The sequence below is a fragment of the Lolium perenne genome, chromosome 6 (assembly GCF_019359855.2).
Source record: "Lolium perenne isolate Kyuss_39 chromosome 6, Kyuss_2.0, whole genome shotgun sequence".
Classification (NCBI taxonomy): domain Eukaryota; kingdom Viridiplantae; phylum Streptophyta; class Magnoliopsida; order Poales; family Poaceae; genus Lolium; species Lolium perenne.
Window position 1 is genome coordinate 117,241,133 of NC_067249.2, and position 22,519 is coordinate 117,263,651.

Below are 22,519 nucleotides of genomic sequence, written 5' to 3' on the forward strand. Positions count from 1 at the left end.
ACAAGATGCCGAAGTGCCGATTCTGTTTTCTGCTGTTTTTGGTTTCAGAAATCCTAGTAAGGAAATATTCTCGGAATTGGACGAAATCAAAGCCCAGGGGCCTATTTTTCCTCGAAGCTTCCAGAAGTCCGAAGACGAGACGAAGAGGGGCCACGGGGTGGCCAAACCCTAGGGCGGCGCGGCCCCACCCCTGGCCGCGCCGGCCTATGGTGTGGGCCCCCCGTGCCGCCTCTTGACTTGCCCTTCCGCCTACTTAAAGCCTCCGTGACGAAACCCCCGCATCGAGAGCCACGATACGGAAAACCTTCCAGAGACGCCGCCAACACCGATCCCATCTCGGGGGATCCAGGAGATCGCCTCCGGCACCCTGCCGGAGAGGGGAATCATCTCCCGGAGGACTCTACGCCGCCATGGTCGCCTCCGGTGTGATGTGTGAGTAGTCTACCCCTGGACTATGGGTCCATAGCAGTAGCTAGATGGTTGTCTTCTCCCCATTGTGCTATCATTGTCGGATCTTGTGAGCTGCCTAACATGATCAAGATCATCTATCAGTAATTCTATATGTTGCGTTTGTTGGGATCCGATGAATAGAGAATACTTGTTATGTTGATTATCAAAGTTATATCTACGTGTTGTTTATGATCTTGCATGCTTTCCGTTACTAGTAGATGCTCTGGCCAAGTAGATGCTTGTAACTCCAAGAGGGAGTACTTATGCTCGATAGTGGGTTCATGCCTCGCATTGACACAGGGACAAGTGACGAAAGTTCTAAGGTTGTGTTGTGCTGTTGCCACTAGGGATAAAACATTGATGCTATGTCTAAGGATGTAGTTGTTGATTACATTACGCACCATACTTAATGCAATTGTCTGTTGCTTTGCAACTTAATACTGGAGGGGGTTCGGATGATAACCTGAAGGTGGACTTTTTAGGCATAGATGCAGTTGGATGGCGGTCTATGTACTTTGTCGTAATGCCCAATTAAATCTCACTATACTCATCATGATATGTATGTGCATGGTCATGCCCTCTCTATTTGTCAATTGCCCAACTGTAATTTGTTCACCCAACATGTTGCTTGTCTTATGGGAGAGACACCTCTAGTGAACTGTGGACCCCGGTCCAATTCTCTTTACTGAAATACAATCTACTGCAATACTTGTTCTACTGTTTTCTGCAAACAATTATCTTCCACACAATACGGTTAATCCTTTGTTACAGCAAGCCGGTGAGATTGACAACCTCACTGTTTCGTTGGGGCAAAGTACTTTGGTTGTGTTGTGCAGGTTCCACGTTGGCGCCGGAATCCCTGGTGTTGCGCCGCAGTACATCCCGCCGCCATCAACCTTCAACGTGCTTCTTGACTCCTACTGGTCCGATTAAACCTTGGTTTCTTACTGAGGGAAACTTGCCGCTGTGCGCATCACACCTTCCTCTTGGGGTTCCCAACGGACGTGCCAACCACACGCATCACTCAGCCAAAGGCAGGGATACAAGAAGAAACACACAAGGAAGAACTCTGCTCTAGATCACTATCTTCATTGATCTCAACATGATACAAGTTTCTGGCTACAAGGTCCTTCGTCTACAGGGTAGGCCTCTACTAGTTGATCGTCCGTCAGGTAATCGTGCCCGTATGGGCTATGCCCCCTCTCCTTATATAGAGGAGAGGGTGGCTTACAGGGCAAGAAACCCTAATGGCATCTTTGACTGGACAAACTACTTTACAAAGCTACTTTAATCATATATGACGCCGGGGTCTTCTTTAATCAGGGAGGCTGACGTCCTCCGGCTTCTTTCAGCGTCATCCTCCTCTTTGGCGCCAAGGATTCGTTTAAAGCTACTTTGCTTAGCTCATCCTTGTCCTCTAGCTCTGAAGAGAATCTTTGACTAGTCTTGCCGACATGCTCTTCTTACCGGTAGCCCGGTGTCTTCTTCATCCGGTTCCGGTATACCCCTCGTGGGGATTCCGGCCTGGCTTTACTTAGCCAAACACTTATCTTTATGCTCTGGTATAAACATTAAACCGGTATCTTGATGGCTCAAACCATTCGGTTTGGCATGCCTTTGGCATACCGGGGGTCATCCCCCCAACACCTGCTGGTGTAAAAACTCGATTGATTATTATAGTGCATTAGAAAAAAGTTTTCTATGGATTCAAGGGTAGGAAATCCAAGTTAACTTATTTACATGACATTATTTTTTCATGAAGCAAAGTTAACACATCTATCAATTGGTACATTTTGGAGTGACTAAGAAGGATCCAGGCTTACTTATTCGTTTTCACGTGTTAAACTTGTCTAAATCTTGGTCAAACCTAGGATTTGACCATGATTCAAAAGGGAAGAAAAAAAACAGAAAAATGAAAAACCAAATCACATACTCTGTCTTATGAAGTCAAGCATGAAGAGAAGTGGTTTTGGGTTTCAAACATGGAAATTTCAAAAACCTCCCAAAACTTCATTTTAGAGTGATCAAGACTTGAGTGTATTTGACACTTGATGAGTAAACACACATGAGTGATTTTAGATCACGAATAATATGTACAAAATCAGATGTAGTGTGCTCTAAAGAGTTAGGAGCATATACCCGAATGATTCATGTGATGATCATTGGACAACAGTAAGAATATCCCTGAGTGCTTTAGAAGAACCAAGGATATTAGTTTTGTATGGGGAAATGACAAACAAATCGCTGTAAGGTGTTGCACCGATATTAGTTTGGTTACATATAAAAATAAAAGTTTCAATCTCAATTAGGCTAAGCGAGCGAGAAAGGGAAAATTTTAGTGCTCTAAGAGTAAGAGAAGTTTGTATCAACACATCTATATATGATAACAGAAAACCTGATAGTAACTTTAGAAACAAATAGCATATGGGTCATATGTGTTACCTGGCTTATTATTTGTAACTCTGAGGAAAAAAACTATAAGTAGATATCGAAAATATGAGCAGCAATAGGCACCTCCTTTTGAATTAAAAATCTCTGCAAAATAGCTTATATCTAAATGGCTGCTATTATTACTTTTATGCATGACCGATTATCAATGTTTCATGCCAAGAAAGAAATAGTAATTTTGGACATGGAGTTAATATTTCATGGCTAACATATATACATTTGATCCAGTGTGCGCACATGATTAGCAAGAGAAAAAAGTACCAATATAATCATAATACAAGAGGATATTAACATGCATAGCTCCGGATGTGTATCACCACTTGTTGCAAGGCGGGGATCCGATCAATTCATTGATATACATAAATATATATGTCCGCATGATTCCTGATGTGTTTGCTTTTCCAGATCAATGCAAAAACAGGTCACTTGGTTTGACAACATACATAAGTAGTAGAATTGTGGTTTCCACAACTTAATTAATAGCTTTATTTGTTTTGTGATGCCTTAGAGCATAGCTGATGCATAAACTTTCCGAACTAAAGATAAGTGAGTCACACGAAATAATAGTTAAAGTAGACCATTGTAGTGCAAACGAAAATACCATAATGTGAATTGTAAGAATAAAAGACTTAAATTGTGCAAATACATTCAGTAGATATGGCTTCAGCTTTTTACTACAAAATTTTGTGTTAACAACTGCATACAGTTTCGATAAATCGAGCTAATATCAATCTTTACAAACCAAACTAAGTAGTCGAGATATCAGAAATAAATAATGAAAACATAAAGCATTGTGGGAAATGCGTAAATGCTTTGCTGAAGAAGAAAAGCACCATGAGAAAACAACAGTAAGAATCTCGATGTTTACACCTGAGGTAAGGCTTCTGTTGCTATCATTATCATTAACCATGTACTGTAGCATCAGTATTAATTTCCTCTCACGATGAGCAGAATTATCTATGTAGGGCTTCTTTATAGAAACAGATTGCTCACCTAGAGAGATAAATTATGCACATGAAAAACAAATATAGTCGAATCTACTTATATGGTCTATATGTAATCACGTAAGGTTGTGGTATATAAGAGTAAATGGTTAACTGTCCATGTAGTCTAACTGAATCCTATTTTATATGGTCCAGTTGTACCATAGTGTTTCCCGTGATCAATTACAGAACCATGTTTTGAATGCATATACACCTTGAAAACACTCTTCATTGGCTCTGAAAGAATTGCGTAGCACATATAAAAAAGAATTCCTCTTGTAGAGCTAGTATGTATGTAAATTCTTTTCTAAGAATCCAGATCAATTTTGCTAAAATAACCGGAAGAGTAGTCATGTGAAAAATCAGTAACCGGCTCACAACTAATTGCTTCCACCATCCAAGACATCTGATGGTCCCAGATTTAACCGTCAGTGGAGGCAACTGCAGGTGAGGCAATTCATCAATAGTGGTAGAGCTACTAAAAAACAGATTGAAAAGGGAAATTTAAATTCTTACCTGAGATCAGATGACTACTCCCAAAGCGAAATCCAGCGCTGCGACATGTCATGGAATTGGCCGGATCTTCTTCGAATTTACAGCAGATGGATGCACGATCTTGCAATTGGCCGGCTCTTCTTCAACCTTTTTTTGTCATCCGAGTAGTGGGCTATCCAGACGACGCTGCATCTATCGGCTTCACGATCTTGACATTGGTCGCCTCTGCTGCAACTTTCGGGTGTCGCTCCGCGGGAGGTTGGAGGATCGGTACAGCCGCCGCAAAGGAGTCGGCCGCCGATCTTGTCCCGTCCAGATCGAGGAGGCGGCTGTCCAACTTGTTCCGCACGTATGGAGGAGGCCACATCGATTAGAGACAATGGTTTTTTTTACACGGAAACATGGAGAAAGCAGTCACGCTTCATGTAAGGTGGAGCTGATTAACTAACGGCTGAACACGTAGGGTAAAACTAATCGGATGGAGTATATTGTTTAACCTCTAGGATTAACATGGTGTCTCGTTGGGAGTCTTCAATTAGTAAATATAAGATTTAAATTATCTTGGTCAAACCTAGGATTTGACAAGATTCAAATGGGCATCAAAATAAAAAAACAGAAAAATGAAAAACAAAAGCAAATAGTTTTCTTATGTCATATAGTAAGCATTAAAGTTGATAAATAAGGTCTAGACATAATCAAACCAGACAAATCATGTATATGTCTACCCTAACCCTAAACTCCGTCTTATGAAGTCAACCATGGAAATTTCAAGAACATCCCAAAAGCTTCATTTTAGAGTGACTAAGAAGGATACAGACTTCCCGTTTCATTTTCTTGTTTTAAACTTGTTTAAATCTTGGTCAAACCTAGGATTTGACCAAGATTCAAATAAGTTAAAAACATGACAATGAAAAGGTAAGCATCGATCCTTCTTAGTCGCTCTAAAATGAAGCTTTTGGGAGGTTTTTGAAATTTCCATGTTTGAAACCCAAAACCACTTCTCTTCATGCTTGACTTCATAAGACAGAGTTTAGGGTTAGGGCTTAGGGGTAGATACATGATTTTTCTGGTTTGAATATGTCTAGACCTTGTTTATCAATTTGAATGCTTACTATATGACATATGAAGGCTATGTGCTTTGATTTTTCATTCTTTCGTTTTTTTTTCTGAATTTTTATGCCCATTTGAATCTTGGTCAAATCCCAGGTTTGACCAAGATTTAAACAAGTTTAAAACATGACAATGAAACGGTAATTAATCCTGGATCCTTCTTAATTAATAAGTAAGTCTAATTAAAATGAAGCTTTTGGGAGGTTTTTGAAATTTACATGTTTGAAACCCAAAACCACACTTCTCTTCATGCTTGACTTCATACATGAGATAGAGTTTAGGGTTAGGGGGTATATGATTTGTCTGGTTTGAATATGTCTAGACCTTGTTTATGAACTTGAATGATTACTATATGACATAAGAAGACTATGTGCTTTGGTTTTTTATTTTTTATTTTATGCCCATTTGAATATTGGTCAAATCCTAGGTTTGACCATGATTTAAACAAGTTTAAAACATGAAAATGAAAAGGTAAGCCTGGATCCTTCTTAATTAGTCACTCTAAAATGATGCTTTTGGGAGGTTTTTGAAATTCCCGTGTTTGAAACCAAAAACCACTTGTCTTCATGCTTGACTTCATAAGACAGAGTTTAGGGTTAGGGGTAGATACATGATTTGTATTATTTGAATATGTCTAGACCTTGTTTATCAACTTTTGAATGCTTACTATATATATGACATAAGAAGACTATGTGCTTTTGTTTTCCATTTTTTTGATCTTTTTTAATTTTATGCCCATTTGAATCTTGGTCAAATGCTAGGTTTGACAATGATTTAAATAAGTTTAAAATATGAAAATGAAAAGGTAAGCATGGATCCTTCTTAGTCACTCTAAAATAAAGCCTTTGGGAGGTTTTTGAATTTTCCATGTTTGAAACCCAAAACCACTGCTCTTCATGCTTAACTACATAAGACAAAGTTTAGGGGTAGGGGTAGATACATGATTTTTATTGTTTGAATATGTCTAGGCCTTGTTTATCAACTTTGATGCTTACTATATGACATAAGAAAACTATGTGCTTTGTTTTTTCATTTTTCTGATTTTTTTGGAATTTTGATGCACATTCGAATCTTGTAAAATCCTAGGTTTGACCAAGATTTAAACAAGTATAAACATGAAAATGAAAAGGGAAGAATGTATCCTTCTTAGTCACTCTAAAATGAAGTTTCTGGGAGTTTTTTGAAATTTCCATGTTTGAAACGCAAACTATGCACTTCTCTTCATGCTTGACTTCATAAGACAGAGTTTAGGGGTTAGGGGGTAGATACATGATTTGTCTAGTTTGAATATGTCTAGACCTTGTTTATCAACGTTAATGTTTACTATATGACATAAGAAGACTATGTGCTTTGGTTTTGCATTTTTCTATTTTTTTATTTTATGCCCATATGAATCTTGGTCAAATCCTTGATTTGACCAGGATTTAAACAAGTTTAAAACATGAGAATGTAAAGGTAAGCCTTGATCCTTCTTAGTCACTCTAAAATGAAGCTTTTGGGATGTTCATGAAATTTCCATGTTTGAAACCCAAAACGACTTCTCTTCATGCTAGACTTCATAAGATCGACATGGGGTAGATACATGATTTGTCTGGTTTGGATATATCTAGACCTTGTTTATCAACTTGAATGCTTACGATATGACACAAGAAGACTATGTGCTTTTGTTTTTCATTTTTCTGATTTTTTTAATTTTGTGCCCATTTGTATCTTGGTCAAATCCTAGGTTTGACAATGATTTAAACAAGTTTAAAATATGAAAATGCAAAGGTAAGCTTGGATCCTTCTTAGTCACTCTAAAATGAAGCTTTTGGGAGGTTTTTGAATTTCCATGTTTGAAACCCAAAACCACTTCTCTCTTCATGCTTGACTACATAAGACAGAGTTTAGGGGTTAGGGGTATAGATACATGATTTGTCTGGTTTGAATATGTATAGACCTTGTTTATCAACTTGAATGCTTACTATATGACATAAGAAAACTATGTGCATTGGTTTTTCATTTTTCTGATTTTTTTAAATTTTGATGCCCATTTTAATCTTGGTCAAATACTAGGATTGACCAAGATTTAAACAAGTTTAAAACATGAAAATGAAAAGGTAAGCCTGGATCCTTCTTAGTCACTCTAAAATGAAGCAGCTTTTGGGATGTTCTTGAAATTTTCATGTTTGAAACCCAAAACCACTTATCTTCATGCTTGACTTCATAAGACATAGTTTAGGGGTTAGAGGGTAGATACATGATTTGTATGGTTTGAATATGTCTAGACCTTGTTTATCAACTGTAATGCTTACTATATGACATAACAAGACTATGTGCTTTGGTTTTTCATTTTTCTGTTTTTTTTATTTTCTGCCCATTTGAATCTTCATCAAATCCTAGGTTTGACCAAGATTTAGACAAGTTTAACACGTGAAAACAAATAAGTAAGCTTGATAATCCCATTTGTTGACTCATTTAACTAGTTAATCCCATTTGTTGACTCTCTGTTGACCATCCACTTGAGGTGAAACTGAGTATATTGCACTAGCCAGTATTAGTACTCAAGGGGAAAACTGAGCACACAAAAAATGCTAATTTTCCAGGGTTAGACTCGAGTACGCGTGTTGCGGTGCAGAAGTGGAAGACGTGCAATTGTTGACGCGTAGACGTGGGTCGCAGTGCAGAAGTCGAAGACTTGCAATCGTGGACGCGTGTCGCGTTGCAGAAGCCCAAGACGTGCAGACGATCAATGGTGGACGCGTAGGACGCGGGTTGCATTAACCACCCCCGCCTTTATAGACGCCTCCTCGCACTCTCTCTGTAACTCTCACTATCTCATTCAACGCCTCCTCTCACGTCCCATCATCTTCTCCAAAGCAAAAAACCCTCTCCATCTCTGCCGGTGAGATGGACAAGGAGAATGCGAATCCCATCGTCCATGACGTCGTCGGCTCCAAGCGCGACGCCTCCCTCTTCGACGCCGTCCCCTCAATGGCCATCGCCACCGCCGGTGGCGGTCGGATCCTGATGACCCACAAGTATAGGGGGTGTATCGTAGTATTTTCTATAAGTAAGAATGTCGATCCCAACGAGGAGCAGAAGGTGTTGACAAGCAGTTTCGATGAAGGATCCACTGTAAATGCTCACAGACAAGTATTCAGGGGGTTTTGATGTAGCAGATGAATAAAGTACAAGTAAGTAAAATGCGAGAGTAACAATTGCAGCGAGTGGCCCAATCCTTTTTAGCACAAAGGACAAGCCGGTTTGTTTACTTATAATGACCAAACGTTCTTGAGGACACACGGGAATTCAGTCTAGTGCTTTCGCTTCATATAGCCGATTAATCTTCATTGTTTTGATAAGTGTTGTGTGGGTGAACCTATGCTAATGCACCGCCCTTCCTAGGACTAATACATACTTGTGATTATACCCCTTGCAAGCATCCGCAACTACAAGAAAGTAATTAAGATAAATCTAACCACAGCCTTAAACTTTGAGATCCTGCTATCCCTCCTGCATCGATATACCAACGGGGGTTTAGGTTTCTGTCACTCCGGCAACCCCGCAATTGGCAAACGAGTACAAGATGTATTCCCCTAGGCCCATAAAGGTGAAGTATCATGTAGTCGACGTTCATATGACACCACTAGAAGAATAACACCACAACTTAAATATCATAACATTGAATATTACTCAACCATGATTCACTACTAACATTTAGACTTCACCCATGTCCTCAAGAACTAAACGAACTACTCACGAGACATCATATGGAACAAGATCAGAGGTGATATGATGATGAATAACAATCTGAACATAAACCTTGGTTCAATGGTTTCACTCAATAGCATCAATAACAAGTAGAAATCAATACCGGGAGAGTTTCCCCTATCAAACAATCAAGATCCAACCCAAATTGTTACAGCGGTGACGAGGTGCAGCGGTGGAGACGGCGGTGATGATGATGGAGATGATGGTGATGGTGATGGAGATGATGTCCAGCTCGATGACGGTGACGATGGCGTCGATTTCCCCCTCCGGGAGGGAATTTTCCCGGCATATTTCAGCCTGGCGGAGAGCTCTTTTCTCTCTGGTGTTTTCCGCCCCGCAGAGGCGGCTGTGACTCTTCGCGACTATCCCCTCGAGCTTAGGTTTTCGGGACGAAGATGTACGCGAAGGAGAGGAGGCCAGAGGGGGCTGTGGGCCCCCTCCTCACAAGGCGGCGCGGCCAGGCCTTGGCCCGCGCCGGCCTATGAGGTGGGCCCATGGTGGCCCTCCTCGGCTTCCCCTTCTGGCTCCCTTCGTCTTCTAGAAAAATAGGATTTTTCATATAATTTCCGTCAATTGTTGATCTTCCGAAATATTGCATTCTGACGGCGCTTTTTCCAGCTGAATCCTGACTCCGGTGCGCGATCCTCCAATAATCATGAAACATGCAAAATAGATGAAATAACATAAGTATCTCCTCTAAATATGAAATATATCAATGAATAACAGTAAATTATGATATAAAATAGTGATGCAAAATGGACGTATCAACTCCCCCCAAGCTTAGACTTCGCTTGTCCCCAAGCGAAACTGAACTCGGTAAACAGGACCACATGTTTATGGAGTGAAGAGTCGATAAATAAAATACGGACAAGAAGCATCATATTAATTCACACAAGACATTCTAGTGAACAACTTCCTCATATAATTCAACTTGAAACAAGTAGAAGGTAATCACAAATAAAGGTGCATAAGAAATCATAATTGGCAATGGCAAACTTCGTTCTTGGTCAGAGAACAATTAACAGATTGTACTTATCTATCGAGCAGCGCTCTCATGTTAAAGTTTATATGGCACAACTTGCATACTCAATCATAATAATCTCCTCATAATCATTGATAACTTTCAAAGCTATATTCATTCGGATAAAACCTGTACTAAACAAGGAAGAGTAAAAGACATGATGAAGTAAATCACAATATAGATGATTTGATCACAACAACTCAAATGCTTGCTTAAGATGGAGGGAAATAGGTTTACTGACTCAACATAAAGTAAAAGACAGGCCCTTCGCAGAGGGAAGCAGGGATTAAATCATCTGCTGGAGCTTTTTAAGTTTTGAAATCATGTAAAGAGAATGAAAGTAACATTTTGAGAGGTGTTTGTTGTTGTCAACGAATGGTAGCGGGTACTCTAACCCCCTTGCCAGACGAACTCTCGAAGAGCGGCTCCCATAAGGTTTTATTTTTGGTTGGCACTCCTCCCAACCTTTGCTTTCACAAACCATGGCTAACCGAATCCTCGGGTGCCTGCCAACAATCTCATACCATGAAGGAGTGCCTTTTTATTTTAGTTTTATTTAGATGACACTCCTCCCCTCCTTTGCTTTCTCAAGCCATGGCTAACCGAATCCTCGGGTGCCGTCCAACAATCACATACCATGGAGGAGTGTCTATTTGTAAAATTATGAAGGTTAATTAATCGGGGCTGGGAACCCCATTGCCAGCTCTTTTTGCAAAATTATTGGATAAGCGGATGAAGCCACTAGTCCATTGCTGAAAGTTGCCCAACAAGATTGAAAGATAAAACACCACATACTTCCTCATGAGCTATAAAACATTGACACAAATAAGAGATAGTAAATTTTGAATTGTTTAAAGGTAGCACACGAAGTATTTACTTGGAATGGCAGGAAATACCATGTAGTAGGTAGTTATGGTGGACACAAATGGCATAGGTTGGGGTTAAGGTTTGGATGTACGAGAAGCATTCCCTCTCAGCACAGGTTTTTGGCTAGCAAGGTTGATTAGCAAGTATAAGAGTTGAGGGAAACAAATAAATATATATGTGATGGAAACAATCATGCATCTTCCTTGTAAGCACAAACAATTTTAACTTCAGAATAATAAGCTAAGGAGCTAACAAGAAAGAAAGACAATGAAACAACATATCTACATGTATTTCTCTTTTCTACTTAAACCTCAAAGTGTTGTTGCTATTGACCAATGCTAAGTTTGCCAAAACCAAATAGATTTACTCAATGCTCCCAAAGTGATACCAATACTAATAACAAGATCACTCATATAATAGAAATTGCAAACTAAAATAAGATGTGCAATATGTAAATGATAAGACTTCTCATTAATATTCTATAACGATAATTCACACCAAGGGATACATAGACAACCAACTAGGGAGAGATACTCCCACACCGCAACCCATCTTATATGATAACTTCCCTACTCATGATATGACACTACTTGATAATAAAAAGTAAAAGATAGTGATTGTAACACCCCAAATTTCAATAAAAAGAAAGTTAGAGAATTCCAGAAAGCAAATTATCAAACCAACAAAAACTTTTTAATTTGCATGTAGTACCATGCATAGGACTTGTGCATTTGATTGATATGCCATGATGATTGTTATTACTTGTATTTGATATGCTCTAAAACCCTAATGTGATCATATGAAGATCACCAACCAAATAAATCAAAGAGGAAGAAAATCCATAAAATGAAAAACCCTAAAAACCCTCACATATGCCCTATGGCATTTTTATAAATTTTGACCCTAGACCTATTTTGTCTTCACCATTAGTTGAATAATGTTATTAAACACTTATTACAACTTTTGGAATCAAAGAATCCCAATTCAAATGAAATTCAAACACAAATCTAGCTCACATATGATAATGGTCAAAATTGACAATTATAGTCTGATCACCACTTTGAGCCCTTTCCATTCAATTTTTTCAAACCAACTCTTGCTAACTCTTTGCACCATTTCAAAGTCAACATCAAGGTGAAAAACTTTGGTAAAGATCACCATGCCAAAATCATCTTGAATCATGAGCAAGGCTCATCCAAAGTCACAACTTTTTAACATATGCAACATTCTCCACTTAGCCATTTTTGCCAATTCTTGAATTCTAATTTTTCCACCACCACCTCAAATCCTCTCTGGTCAAATACAACTTATTTAAACACTTACATTTCAAATAGATTCACCATTTGAATATTTTCAAATTTGGATATTTTTGCAATTTACAAAATCGGGCACTATTTGCAACTATTGCAAATAGTGATTCTAATCCATCTAAACTACCCTAACCTACACCATTGTGTTCCCTGGTCCCCTAAAACCCTAAATGATGCATAGTAATCTCTACTACTTATAAAGGCACGAAGTGCCGTTGGAAAATTGAATCTCAACCCTTCATTCACTCATATCACACGGCCTAAAATGATCTACTCTCCCCATCCACAAATTCCGCCCCGCTGTGATCTCTGGAAAAAAAATATCGCTGCAGACTTCCACATCCCCTAAATTATGGAACAAGCGGAAACGGTTACGCTAAATCGGCCTTTTTCACGGCAGTCCCCAGGTCGAAGAATCCCGCTGCCGCGTTCCACCCGCCTTCCGCCGCCTTCATTGTCATCTACCCACAGGCCTCCTCCGCGCCGCCGCATGTGCCTCGTCCGCGGAGGCGGAGACTTCCCTTGTGCCACCACCTCTGGGGAGGGAGGACTGGGGGACCAAACTCGCGCTGGATGTGCCTCACGGGTGAGCAGCAGCCAGGTTGATTCTGCCCAAATTTCTCGTCAGCGCCAGGTTTCTAGACAAGTAAATCCTCACGCTGCACAAGGCACTCATGTTCAACAACCAGATATGTGAGTTCCTTCCTCCTCTTGATTGCTTTTCTCTTTCTCCTTGTGCTGCAGCAACCGGAGTTGAGATGCAAACATTTTTTTGCCTCCTTTTGTTCCAGGCTTATGCACACAACCTGTTTGATGAAATGACTGAAGAAACAAAAAAAAAATTACAGACCATTCTTATGTTCGTTGGAGACGGAAAAGTGGTAGAATTGGGAAGGAGATGATTGATTGGCTAGAAGTGACGACTGAGAAGAAGTGGTGGTCTATCACCTTCATAGTCCAAATTTTCTCTGCTCCAAGGCTACGTCTGTGAGGGAGTCGATAGAGGGGTTCATCGGCCATGGCAACGATGAGCTCTGGAGTGGGTTGATTTTGCTTATGGGTACGTGTTCCTCCATCCTCTGATGTGCTTGTGTCCCTATTTATTTTGCAATCTTGAGCCAGTGGAGCTATTTTAGGATGTACCGCTAAGATGATTGCACCAAGATTAGTCTAGGCGTGTGCTTCAATGAAAATCTGCAGCCTGCTATGCTTCTCAACTCATTCCCTTTTCTTCACCCATTCGAACTTTTGAACTGGTAATTTCTTAGTACTGTTTGTAGTATTGTTTGACCATAAATAGTTGCCGCTTGATATGCTTCCATGAAAAGCTCCTGCTTCATTCAATCATGTTTCTGTTTGTAGTACTGTTTGGAAGACAGTGACCTCGAGCTAAATTGTACATCGCCTCATATCAGCGGGCTAACCCAACCTTCTAAAAAAACAACAGCACAAAGCTGAATAGTTTAAATATTAAATTTGTTTTAACACTATCTTGTAACATGATTTCTTGTACCCCTTGTTTTTTTTGTGTAATTTGGAAGGGAGGAGGTAGCTGACAGAGGTTTATTTTACTGCCAGGTCTGTGTTCTTTGCGCACGTCAGCCTCTAGGACGGGCCGCCATGAGAACATCCTGCCAGACCTCGCAATGGAGTAATCCTTACATTTTCCTCACAATAATTTCCTTTTTTTGTCTCAAACTCTCAATGCGCTAGGTTGTCTACGCTTCTACGGGGCATGCAAGAATGAGTGCCGGAGGCGGCTGTTGCGGTCCTACATAGCGCACAGGTATCGGAGAGTATGAATGTGTACCTTTGAATTGGAGATGGCAAGCACGGTTGTATGAATTTTCTTAGCATGCGATGCTGTCTTTGGTACAAGTCTGATGATATTTATTTTGTAAATGACAAACTCAGATTATGCAAGTTGATGATATGAGATAGATGATGTTAGTGGTTACCTTAACACTGCAGAGTTATCCCTGGTTCAGCAGATGAATACTCCATGCAACTGATATCTGGAGATTTTCAGTAATATCATTTCAGAGATTGGTAGATTGTTCTTTTATACATTGAGGCATTATGTTTCCCATAACAAGTGTGATCCAACTACAGATTTAAGTCTCGGTGAATGTATATATTGTATGGTTAATCTGCGATTGTTCGTTTTAAATCATAATTTGCAGTCTGGTTTCTATTGTCAGCTGACTAGGTAGAATATCGTAAGAAATTTCACAATATCAGGGAATTGCTAATGACAAGGATAAGCTTGGATTACACCTGCATGTTATAGGTAATTATGTCATGTGTTTTTTGTTTTCAGTTCCTCTTCCATGTGCATTACCTGAGAAATTAAAATCCGCCCAACCTCCACTATTAGTGTATTGGAGAGCTTTGTTGTTGCCTAAATTTTGCCTGCAGTACATACCATTCGGTTTTGACTAACATTTTAAATCATTATTTGAATTCTACCAGCTTTCTATGCATGAAGATAATAACGGATGTTGAAGAAAACTTGGCTCTTAGATTACGTGGAAGAGTACCACCAGAGAAATAGCACTCCCTTTGGTTATTCTCGATTACTACTGCATTTCTTAGACTAGCGATCTCACCAACTGATTTCGCTTATTTGGACACATCTTCGTGTTCTTTTTAGCTTTCGTAGTGAGAGCGCAGAGACTCGTGGCAGGTGGTGATGGCACGTGCATTGCAGTGGAGAGTAGAAGAGATGAGGGGAGCGTAGTAGACTTGTGGTGGCAGACAAGTACACAAGACACAGAAGGAGATTGAGGAGAAAATCGGTGCTACTGGTGACATATCTCTTCTACTCAACTGTTCCATGTGCATAATTTGAGGCTTGATTATGTATATATTCATTAAGGTTTGGGACTTATAGTATCATTCTGTTTCAAACATAAATCCAGGTCTAAGTTTTTTATATAATAGTTATGCTTTATTTCTCTATTTCAGTTAGTCATTTCAACTTCAACTTTGATAGTATTGGATATGCAGTGAACACAAAGTATCTCACCTGATTTTATCTGTGCCATTGAGGTTTGGAAAGTGCTTACTGATATCATCTACTGTGCATGATTAATTGTCGTAGGTTTTTTCTGTTACCTTTCAACGGTTAGTCCAGGAAGTTGTTTATTTTTCGATGCCCTGAGATTTTATTTGTTCATTTACCATGAATCTTATCTCTTGCAAGCATAAGAGATAGTGCTAACAATTTACACAAGATACATAAACAAAGTGTTATGTGAAATGACAGTAAATGTTTGATGTTTTTATGCCACTTGTGACCTCCTGTTTAGCTTAATGGATATGGTAACAAATTGTGGAGTATGCCACCCTCTGTTCTCCAAAGTTTTTACTCAAATCAGTGCACCATTATTTTACTCAGAAGCATTACATATGCAAGTGTTCAAACCAGCGCAAGACCATCATGTCTTGTATGACCAATTTGAATAAGAATTGTCCATATAGGCTTATCATGTGTTTCTCGGAAGCATTAAAAACATGTGATGAATTACTGTAAACAAATTTAATAGATCAGTCCAAAAACTGTATGTGAGTAAATATATGAGATATATATTTGCAGATTGTGTTCAGATATTTTGAACATAGATATTTGAGTTCCTGGAAAGTAATTGGCTGCCATAAAATGGATGTGTGCATCATGCATGTTGTGGTAATTCATAAAAGGATAATTTAATGATTTATATCAATGGTTGCTACATGATATGCATTTCTATATGAAGCAGTTGGTCATAACTTCAAGATATCCATTATATATATCTAAGATTTTATTTGCTGCGATGCAAGAAATTACAATGATGCCATTTACTGGAAAATCACAAATCAAACCTAAATTGGCGTATGTCATGTTTCGAATACGAACCGCCTTTTTCTAGCCATTCATAAAGATTTTTGTATGTTACAATGGAGTCGCATATATGTAACCTTCTTATTTGGAACATCATCGAGCAAGCGGCCTTTAATTTCTTTATCGAGAATGTACGAACAAGAATCTCTTTTTTAGACTTGGCATCCACCTAAAAAAAACACATGAAAATCAAAGAATGGACGTGCACGAGCCACCGTTCCAAATCGAGATTGTCATCTGTGATGAACGCATATTGTGTAGACGTGCGTTGCACGTGCAAACTTACTAGTGCTAAGGAGAGGAGAGAGCAAGCTAGGGCATGGCCATGCTGGCCATGCCACACACGTCGAGCTCCCCCCTCCCTTTCTTCTTCCCTGGCCGTGGCCACCTTGCCAAACCGCACCAGCACACCACCCTAGCGCCGCCTACACTCGCCGTTGTCGAGGAGGACGACGACACACGCCGGATGAGGCGCGCCCTGGACGCGCTCACCATGCCGATGACGTCGCGCATGGACATGCGCGCGGACGTCACAGTACACGCGCCGCGCACCACCTCGCCCTCGCCCTGGACCCGCTCTCGACGCCTTGAGCATCACCACGACACCTGGAAGCTGCCAGACAATGCCTCGACCACAACCCGCACCCACCGCCGCCGGAGAAGGAGACCCTGCTCCGCCGCGGGCGCGACAGACCTGGAAGGAATGCGACACAACCAGGCCCTCCCCGACCAAGCTGTCGCCGCCATTCGCCTCGCCTGGACACGTAGAACACTGCTACACCCACGCCTAGCTCGACCAGCCACCGAAAGCGCCGCGCCATGGTCGACCACCACCCTGCCCCGTAGCACTCAAGCAACGCTATAAAAGGAGAGCTCCCCTTGCTGATCCAAGCACACCACCAGACTCCCCACCTCTCACAGCCACTCAACCACCTCACCGTTCATCGGATTGATGCCGGAGAAGGGCCAATTGCAAGATCGCCGCCGCAGAAGCCCTGCAGAAATTGACGGCGAACCAGACCACCTCGAGCTCCGCCACTGCTACCAGCCGCCTCGCCGTCGTCCACCACTTCACCGAGCATATTGCCAACCCTAGCTGGAGCCACCGTAAGCCCTCCGACCCCCTACCTGAGCCGCCGGTGAACTCCTCTCTCTCCGGCGGGACGATGAACCACGTCCGTTAGATCTCGATCTAATCCAACGCACCACACTCGCCCATACCGATTCGGGTTTAGTGAGTCACTGACGCGCGGACCCCACCCTGTCAGTGCGCCGCGCGTCTGTGGACCGTGGTTGGGCTGGACTGGGTTGGTTTGGGCCGTTTTTAAATCTTTCAGCCCGTTTAGTTTTCCCGCCGGCCTGTTAATTCAAATCCAGTTTAAATAATTACAAATGAAATTCAATACTGCTGCCACTTTGAAATTCAATAGATTTAAATTGGCTAAACCAAATTGGATGAACTTTATATTGTTGGAAAGCTAGATAAATTATCTACAACATGCCACTGGTCCCATGACCAGATTCTTTGTAGAATTAATGTGATAAAAATAACAAGGCAGGGACTTTTCCCTATTCAAATAATTATTAAAAATCAACCAAAATAGATATTAAGTTAATTCCAACTCTAATAGCTCACATTTGACTTACACTAATTGTTTATGCAATAAAATGGTGTGGTCACTTTGCATGATCATGCCATAGTTTAATTAATGGATGATATGGCTAGTTTAACTAGTTGATATTGTCCAAAACTATTAAAGTAAATTATGTGGAGTCTTATACTTCATTTAAACTTGTCTCACATGAATTCATGGGATGTTTGTACCTCTGGTCCAAACTCTCTTATATGAATTACTTGAGATTTAAACCATATGTAGTGATATTAAATGATATGAGGTGATCTACCTCATTTAAAGCATTTTCCCAAATGATGATGATGAACATTTGACTTAGGTCAATATGAGTTCATATATGATTGTTTGAGAAATTAAATCTTAAGAAGATTTCAATGAGAGGAAATTATTTCTCAAGAACCCTATGGAAACTATCATTTACATATTAAAAACAAAGAAGTGAATTCTATTCAAATAACACCACCCATGCACCCTAGTTGAATTATTTGTGTGCATAGAATAGTTTGAGTGTTTAGATGTGATGTATGGAATAGCCATTGAATTAGTGAGTAATTATACTCGTATTCAAATTTAGACGGTAGCACCGGAGAGTACGCCGAAGAAGAAGGTTGCTACCCAGAGGAGGAGGAGGAACAGTTTGAGAACTACCAAGGCAAGCTAATATTCTTGCAAAGTGCAAAGCCCCTCTTGGGGCAAGGCACCATGATTCTTACCTTTTCTTACATAAGCCTAACCCAAGTTTTTACATTACAAGTTGGTACTTGTTTTCTCAATAAGTTACTTTTATAGTTAACCTTGGTCAAAGTACAAGTTGGTTACTAGAGTAGTGAGGTAGTCTCTTCCAAGCAAAGCAAGGTAGCACCCCTCATGATTTAGAGCTAGTGCTAATGAAATAAAACTTGACTACTCTAGATGGGAACAATGTGAAGTTGAAATGAATTTGAAACCTTGGAATGAAGATACATTCATTTGAATGATTTTTGAAGGTGAATATGACCAAGAGAAGATTGTGATTTTTGATAAACAATGATGTTGGTTTGAATGCGATACCTTTCCAATTATTAAGTACCCCCACAATACCTGATTATGGGTAGGGCTTAACTGGAAGTTTATGTATCTTAGTATGGGTTCCCTCTGAACACACGTCATAGGGGTTACGCTTGAGGCTGCCTCCGTTGTTGAGAAATGATGTGAAATTGAGGTGAATTGTACGGCCAAGCCCTGTGCAGTTCCCAGGTTGACAGTTGGTCTTCACTGGGAGGCCAAGCTCATGGGGATAGGTGCTCATACTAGGATTTATAAGTGAAAGGTTATGGTTGATGATCCGCGTACTGTGTTACGATGATTCGGGGTAATCCCGACGGATGAAATCAAATGTTGTGGCACAAGTGTGCAACCTCTGCAGAGTGTAAACCTATTCGAATAGCCGCGTCCACGGTTACGGACGGTTGGAAGGGCCATACAGTTTCCGATGTCATATCTTTGAAAATGATGTTGAAAAGATGATGGTGAAATGACTTGTGGTGAATTGAATTGGAATCACCACTTGAACGGTGGGAATGACACTAATGTTCCCACTTGAGTTAGTTAGCACTTGAATAAGCTTTTCTCAAATATTGTGAACTAAAACTAGCTTTATGCAAATAAACTAGAGCTTAGCAAACCATACTAGAATGTCTAGCACTTACATTAGTATTAGTTTGCGAGTACTTAAAGTACTCACGGCTTTGTCCCTGGCTATTCAAATGGCCAGAGTATGAAGATGAACAAGGAGACGACCAGCAGGACGCCTACGACAACTAAGCGCCTTCCGACGTCAAGCGTTGGCCTGTGGACTAGAGAGTCCGCGTATCTTACGCTTCCGCTATGTTGAACTATGAACTTGTGTTTGTTCGTTGATCACTAGATCAACTATTCGTGTAATATGGATCATGTGATTCCAAATTTGTAAGACTTATGGTTTGTAATGAATGATGACTGTGATACTTAACTATTATGCCTCGCAACAACAATATTCCTGGGATTGCGATGTATGACATAATAGGCATTCGGACTTAAAAATCCGGGTGTTGACAAGTTGGTATCAGAGCCATTGTTTGACCTTAGAAGACCTTAGTTAGAATGGGCGTTCTGAAAACTTAACTTTGAAATCAAATGAAAGAAAAATATTTGTGAAAATTACTACACTCTTGTCTTTGAGACTTTGCCAAAATTTGATGAATCATGTTCTATCTTATTTGAAGCAACTTAAAATTTTGCCACACTTTGCACTCTCTAACTTACTCATCCAATTCTCTTTCAGATGGAGCCGAATGAACCCATCAACACCAAGTTTTATCAGCTTGGGAACGGAGGGAGCTTGATCTTCGAGCACGATCTCAACGCCGTCTCTGACTTCCTTGGGCGCCCACACCCCGAGTTCCACGGGGTTCAGCTGGACGACACGCCCGGAGGAGAGTTGCAGTGGGTGATCACTGCCGACTTGAGGGGCAAGATGGAGCCTCCCACCTCGGAGAGGATCCTCTTCTCCTTCCGCGAGAGCAACTGGCTCGACGGACTCGCACATGGTCTTCAGGAGGCACTTGCGCGCCTCTGTGGACAGAACGTGGTGCGCATCCTCGCCTCTCGCTACGCCCACCTTGTGAGGCGTGATGCTGCGGGAGTGCCCATGGAGCTGTAGCCGCACCCGGAGTTGAGGCACCATGCTGAGCACCTGGACTTCATGCTCTACCAGACTCAGAGGGACCTCGATGCCACTCGCGCTTACGCGAACCAGACCCATGCTCACATCACCGAGCAGGGTGAGGCGATCAAGCTACTCAACAACGACCGCAAGAGCCTTCGCCAGCAGCGTGCCAAGAAGGATGCTACGATTCGGCGCCTTCGCGCCAGGATCGCGTCACTTGAGGCCACTGTCAAGGCCCAGGAGGATCAGATTCGTCAGCTGGAGGATGACGATGGAGGCATCGACATTCAGGGAGGAGACGCCTTCCTGAGCGACGACAACGACTTTGAGGAGGACGAGAACACCGAGGAGGAAGACTACGAGTTCCTGGAGGCGGGACCCGACGACTACGTCCCGATCGATGTCGAGGATGAGGAGTAGTTGCACTAGTCTCACTTATAGTAGTTGTGAGTTGTATCCCGTCCCTTGTATCGTAGCATGAGAATGGTTCTTAAAACCATTGGAGTATGTGTGTTAGCTTGTACTATGTGCTGAATGAATGAAGGAATCAATGTTATGTTTGTCATGAAAAGATTACAAGTTTTCAAATGTTTTTCAAACTTAACCAAAATGAACCATAGAATGTTCCCTCTTATCTCATGATCTTCTATATCTTCAGATGGCCCCTCCAAATCGCACCAACGACGCGATGTTGCAACTGCTGCAAACCATGCTTGCCGACCGGGAAACCGAAAGAGCCGAACGCTAAGCCAACCTCATCACCTTGCAGAACATCGCCAACCAGGGCCATGGAAATCATGACCACCCCGGATCCAAGCTCAAGAACTTCCAAAACACCAATCCCCCGGTGTTTAGCAAGATGGAGGAACCCCTCGACGCCGACGATTGGCTCCAGACTATGGAGAACAATCTGGAGGTAGCCGGAGTGGAAGCCAACGAGAAAGTCTTGTTCGCCACTCACTATCTCGCTGGACCAGCCCGCGCTTGGTGGAGAAGCACCTGTGCCATGAACGGAGGCCAATTCATGACTTGGGAGGAGTTCAAACTCAAGTTCAGCAAGTACCATGTACCCCCGGGTCTTATCAAGAAGATGAGGGATGAGTTCCGTGAACTGAAACAAGGTCGCATGACGGTGGTTGAATACCGCGACAAGTTTCTCACACTGTCGAGGTATGCCCCTGATGAGACCGACACCGTTGAGAAGAGGAAGGAGAGATTCCTGAACGGACTGCATGATGAGATGGAGACTGTCCTCGTCAACATCCCCTTCGCCGACCTTGAAGCCCTTGTCGACTCCGCCATCCAGATGGAGGGCAAGTTAAACCAATCCAATGAGAACCACAAGCGCCGCATGGCAAATCAGAGTGGATCAAGCCACCCCCAAAAGTTTCACCCTAGCTCAAGCGGAGGTTTCACTCCCAGAAACAACAAGCCACAGATGCAGAACTCGCGCCCCGGTTATCAGAACCGGAGTGGAGGAAACTCCAAGCCAGGAGGCTACAACAACAACAACTACAACCGCGCTCCACCCCGAGCCCCTAACAACAACAACAACACCAACACCGCTCCCAGAACCGGAAGCAATGCCGTTCCCGTTGCGAACAAGCAGGACAAGACGACCATCACTTGCTATGAGTGTAGTGTAGTGGGGCACTACTCCAACGAGTGTCCCAAGCGTCTTGCCAAGCTCGCCGGCAACACCGCTGCACCTGCTCAGCAGCAACGCCGTGTCTCCACCGGCAAGAAGTTCGCCCCCAACAACCCCAATAACCGCAACGGCCGCCTCTACCACATGAACGCTGAAGAAGCCCAGGAAGCACCAGATGTTGTACTGGGTATGTTTTCTGTCAACCACATCCCTGCCAGAGTGTTGTTTGAT

General features: G+C 41.7%; 2 long non-coding RNA genes across 4 annotated transcripts; one reads left to right on the top strand and one right to left on the bottom strand.

Annotated features, from left to right (window-relative positions):
• Nucleotides 1-4,093: 4,093 nt before the first annotated feature.
• On the bottom strand, nt 4,094-4,741 carry LOC127323158 (uncharacterized). Its single transcript, XR_007865426.2, has 2 exons — nt 4,398-4,741; nt 4,094-4,322 (listed from the first exon to the last, which is right to left on the bottom strand). It is a non-coding gene; the product is annotated as an uncharacterized lncRNA (long non-coding RNA).
• Nucleotides 4,742-12,826: 8,085 nt separating this feature from the next.
• LOC127323156 (uncharacterized) lies at nt 12,827-15,812 on the top strand. 3 transcript variants are annotated; one of them, XR_007865425.2, is made up of 4 exons: nt 12,827-13,130; nt 13,229-13,497; nt 14,016-15,315; nt 15,405-15,812. It is a non-coding gene; the product is annotated as an uncharacterized lncRNA (long non-coding RNA). The 3 variants fall into 3 exon arrangements; XR_007865424.2 differs by lacking the exon at nt 15,405-15,812 and having other exon boundaries at nt 14,016-14,727; nt 14,910-15,398; XR_007865423.2 differs by lacking the exon at nt 15,405-15,812 and having other exon boundaries at nt 14,016-15,398.
• The last annotated feature ends 6,707 nt before the right edge of the window (nt 15,813-22,519 follow it).